The following is a 5,321-nucleotide window of genomic DNA, read 5'->3' as shown; positions in this document are numbered from 1 at the left end:
CGACGGCTGGACATTCGGGAGCCGAAGGGGGCGAGCGGCGCAGCCCGGGGAAGGCATGTGCCCACTGTCCAACCAGCCGCTGTCCATTGGGAAGTGTTGACTCGGGGGCGCGGGAGGAGGGCTGAGTTTAATGATAAAAACTCATCCTGGCCCTGAAACGGTCCTGCCGGGAGGGATTCTTTACGGCTCTGTCCCCGTCCCTACGCCCCTCCCCTCCGTCCCTAGACGGAGTCACTGAGCCCAACAACCGGAGGTTACTCAGAAGCAACCCCGGTTCCCGCTGCTGGTGCTCAGCGGGTTTACGCGCAGACCTGGGGCCGCCCCGCGCGTCCAAGGAGAGACCTCGGTGCCTAGCCGTCTTCATCAGGTGACAGGTGATGCCTAAGGCTCAAGACCCGCCCTACCGCAACCCCGCGGGGCGGGGGCCCGCACAGGTGCCTAACTCCGCCTGGACTTAGGGTCGCGAGAGCGCGCGGGCCAGGCCGGGTCTGGGAGACATCGCGCCACTGAGTGAAGCGGCAACCTGGAGGCGGGTGGCTTGGAAGGTGGGCCTGGGGGGTTGGGCTTTACCCCTGAAGGGCCGGGAGCGCTAGGGAAGGTGCCACAGCATTACGTACTCTCCGATTAGAAAACCCGGGCCCTGGCAGGGAGGGGAGAGGCGCGTGGAGACCGCCCTGGCTGCCCACCCGGTGCAAGCGCGCTGACACCTGATCTGGGCGCGAGCGTTGGAGACGCCCGGGCTTGAATCGGGGCTCACTGCCTGGGCCTCGGCGACCCTGGCCACCGGGGGAGTCCTCTCTGCGCCCGCTTCTTCCCCTAGAAAATGGATGTTCCCACTCTGGGGTGGGGGAGGGGGGTTACATAATGCTTAGCACTGGCACCTGGCACCGAGTGAGTCTAGCAAATTGCCAAAGTAAAAAAAGAGAGAAAGAAAGAAAACCACTGAAAATAATGCTCATGCTGGTGAGGGGTGAAGCGGGGGAGACAGCGCCGGCTGCCTGTGTTTCCTGCTTTCTGGAAAGCCATTGGCAAAGTCTCCATCGAGACACGAAGGTGTTCTGCCCTTTGCCTGGTGACTTGGGGGAATCTAGTCCAAGGAAATAATAGAAAGGGGAGTTCTTCAAACCAGCGGGTCCTTTGCAGGAACATCATTTGCAGTAGCTGTCTGGGAAATCACCAACGTTAGGAGAACAACTAAATTAATCATGGTGTCTGCTTTTTTTTCTTCTTCAAATTTTTTATTTATTAATTTGAGAGAGAGGAAGAGAGAGAAAGAGAGAGAAACACTGGTTTGTTGTTCCACCTATTTCTGCATTCCTTGGTTGATCCTTGTGTGTGCCCTGTCTGGGAATGGAACCCACAGCCTTGGTGTATTGGGATGAAGCTCTAACCACCTGAGCCACCGGCCAGGGCATGGCATCTGCTTCTTAAGGAAGAGCATGCAGCCATCAGACTTTGTGTTTTCAAAGGCTACTTAAACACTCCCAATACGATGTGAAGTGAACTCAATAGGTGACAAAACCACATACACATTATGATCCCGGTTTGGAAAGAATAAATATATTGTGTAGTGGACTCGCGGGTGTTTTTTCCCTTTCTCTGCCCCCCCCCTAATTTGCTGTGATTGGTTTGAATGACTCGTGGGGAAGGAGGGAGCGTTTTCAAGAATGCATGTGACCCTGTGCCGCCTCCTTGAAGACCAGACGGGATAGTGGATAGGAAAGCTCTGGGGACAGTTTGGGGCTAGACGCGTGTTGTAATGAATCCCATTGCAGGCAAAGGCCCCACTGGAAGGGTTTTTGGGGGGGGGGGGGGACGAGAGGCCCCACCTCTGTGCATCCCAAGTGAAGTCTGAGGCGACAGCATCAGCCCGAAGCCTTTTCCTTGCCTCTCATTTGAGACACATCTTTATCAGGAAATAAGCCCTGCTCGTGGGGATCTATGTCCAGACCTACTCTGCTCCAGGGGTCCGCCTGTCTCCTCGATGGCACGTAGTGTGACTATTACAGTTTGGGAATATATCCTAATGCTTGACAACACGAGCGCCTGACATTATGATGCTTTATAAAGAATGTCTTGCCAATTCTCAATCTTGTACTTTTTTTTTCAGATAAACTATAGAATGATTGTGTCCATCTTCTCCTCCCCCCTCAGACTCTCTGCTGGTGGGACGGGAAGTGTGTTTCGGGTGGAGAAGAGCTGGCACCGTCCCCCTGAGTGTCCCCGTTCAAGGGTAGGGTGAACGTCTCCATCGATTGGAGCCTTGGGTGGCATTAGGGTTTCCCCAGTTTCCTCATCGAGCACCTGCCCGGGGTGGTGGCTATTGTCACCGTTTCCCCACTTCCCAATCGGCTCTTGATCACGGTGTCATTGTCTGTCACCTGCCACCTCCTTACCCGGCATTACATCTGCCCGTGCTAGTGGTACGTGCCCCGGGTGGCAGGAAGCAGCTGCTGACTGGGCCCGTGTCCTTGGGACCCAGCTCAGAGCGCCTCACATCGCGGTTGCCTGGGGAAGGTCGGTTACATGAGTGAGCAAAGGAATGAAGGGATGACTCTAGACTCACTCCTCATTGCCTCCTTGTGCCTCGGTTTCCTCATCTGTCAAAAGGAGCTGAGAAGAACTCTTCCCTCCTGAGGGTGGGTCTCCCAGGCAGGAATTGGCCAGGAGGAAGGGCCCAGCCAACCTGCCTGGTGTTAACCTGCCAGCACCGTTGATGGTAAAGCTGCAGGAGCTCCAGAGAGAATTCTCCCCTTGGGCGCTCACAGGAGACTCCAAGCCGTTGTGACCCATTGAATTCATGGCCCCCGGGGCCCAGCTGCTCGGTGCTTGGAGAGACCGTCTGCGATCCTTCAGGCCTCACCCACAGCTCAGGGGAACGAGGCCAGGGTGCATCTCAGGGTCACTTCCTTTCTGATTCCCGGCTTTGCTTATGCTGGTTCCTCTGCCCAGAACATCAGCCACCTCTACACCCTACCGTGGCATTTTATTCATGGATTCTTCCAACTCAACACAACCATTCTGAGCAGAGGAGGGAGAAACAGTGAGAAACTACGCAGCCGTGAACGAGGAACAGGGCCGTTCTAGCTGTTCTTCAGCTGCGGAAAGAGCTGCACACAGCGAGGCCAGCAGAGCGCCTCCCGTGGTGCCACGCACAGGAGTCTGCTGGGCACTGGGTTCTCCTTAGATCCAGGTTGTGACCGAGCAGGTCACGGTGGGGCCTGTCTTCCTACGTTCCCGACAGACTCGGGGCTGCTGGTGTGACATCAGTGGTGCAGCAGTACAGGGAATGTGGTGTGATCCCGCTTCTGTAAAAAATGCATTCATGTGAAAAAACAGAGAAGAAACACTGAACTATAGTAGTGGTTACCTCTGGGTGGGAGGATGGTCAGAAGCTTTCAAACACTGTGTAAAGCCTGATTTTCACAAGAAGCTTCACTATCCTCATTAGGAAAAACAACCCAGCCATGATGGCACCCCCTAGGCAGGCATTTGCAAACTGCGCCCCCTCCCCAAATGAATGGCTCTACCCCAGGCTTTATCTCTGCTCTCGGGTTCCCGGAGCATAGTAACGGGCTGGCTGGGAGCGGCTGCTCAGGATGTGCATTGTGCGTAGCTGATGCCCCAGCTGGCCGGAGGGCTGTCATCATTGGCGTCCTCACAGCAGCGGTGTAATGAGTTTCCTCAGCGCCAGGCCAGGGCCATGCCCGTCACAGGCACTCAGATCTATCCTTATCCCCATTACCCAGAGTAGATAACTGAGGCTTAGAGACCTGGAGGGACCGCATCATACAGCTTGTCTAAGACCCAGGCCAGGCTCCTGGAGGAGGGCCTGCTTATTCCCTCTGCCTGCCTAGAAAAATCTCTCCCCTGCTTGCCCACGTGTGTCACTTGCTTATTTCCTCAGGCCTCTGCTCAAACTTTAACTCACCAATAAAACTATTAAAAAAAAAACACAACTTTTACCTTACCAGAGGCCTCCTCTGACCATCTGATCACACAATAGCAACACGACTGCTCCCAACCTCCCCCAGCTTCCTGCTTCCCAAAGCACTCAGCACCATGTGACAAAGTCATATTCATTAGCTTATTTGTGTTTTGTTTCTCTTTTTCCACTCGTCTAGAAGCCACATGTGAGTAAGGATTTCTTGTCCATTTTGCTCCCTGCTTTATCTCTGGCATCCAGTATAGTGCCTGGCTCAATAAAAATGTATTAAATGGATGAATAAATGGTACTCCGATTCACAGGCCACTGCTCTCCCCACTTTGTCCCTGCCCTATCTATAATAATAAAAGCGTAATATGCTAATTAGACCAGACAGCCGAACGACCTTCTGGACGTCCTTCCGGACGAAGCCGAAGCTGGGGTTGCAAGGGCCGAGGCAGCCACCGTGGCTGCGAGGGTCGAGCCCCTTGCACGAATTTCGTGCATCAGGCCTCTAGCTTATGCATAGGAAACGATCCACTGACCCCCAACAGCACAGGGTAAGCTGGCCTCCCTTTCCTAGCCTCTTTGTAGGGAGTCCAAATTAGGTTCCTCAAATGCAGAGGTGATGGCTAGGCCTGGGGCCCCGTGGCCTCGTTGTGTGAAAGGAATAAACAGGTAGGGTTGTAAGAGGCCCTGATTCAAATCCCACTGTCTTACCACCACGATGATGAGTTGGGGCAAAATCTACTCCTCTCAGGACAGGAAGTCCCAACCCTCCCGAGAATGGCCTTCTAAGTGGCGGGGCCTCTGCATCCTGCTGATCCTTCAGCCTGGCCTGCTCTCCCCCGATCTGCCTGTAGCTGTGTCTTCTCTTCATTTAGGTCTCTTCTCAAAAGTCACCTCCTCCGAGAACACCCCCCCCCCCCCCACAAACACTCCTCCCAGGCTGACGTGGACTTTGTGCACCCACCCGGGTACCTCTTTTCACAGCCTCTTTCTTTCCTCCATGGCTCTTAGGATAAACTACCTTCACTTTTACTCTTTCATTTACCTGTTTGGTCATTTACTGCCTGCCTGCCACCTGGATGTGAGATCTAGGACCGTCTTGTTCACGGCTGTACCTCCAGGGCCCAGGACAGGCCTGGCTTACAGTAGGTGCTCAGGAGACTGTGACCTTGGAGGAGGCCCATCCTCTCCCCAAGCCTCAGTTTCCCCATCTGTAAGATGGAGTGAGGCAGTCATGACCCCTGTCCAAGAGGCCCGGTACTTGGCGTGAGACCCTCGCCCATTCCCAGAAATGGTATCTTTGGTGCAGCATCCGCGCCCCCAGACACTACACAAGCGCCCCGAAACCCGCAGAAGGAGAAAACTACAATCCCCACAGTGCCGCTGA

Source organism: Myotis brandtii, unplaced genomic scaffold (genome assembly GCF_000412655.1).
Source record: "Myotis brandtii unplaced genomic scaffold, ASM41265v1 scaffold68, whole genome shotgun sequence".
In the NCBI taxonomy this organism is placed as follows: Eukaryota; Metazoa; Chordata; class Mammalia; order Chiroptera; family Vespertilionidae; genus Myotis; species Myotis brandtii.
This window is presented reverse-complemented; position numbering follows the sequence as displayed.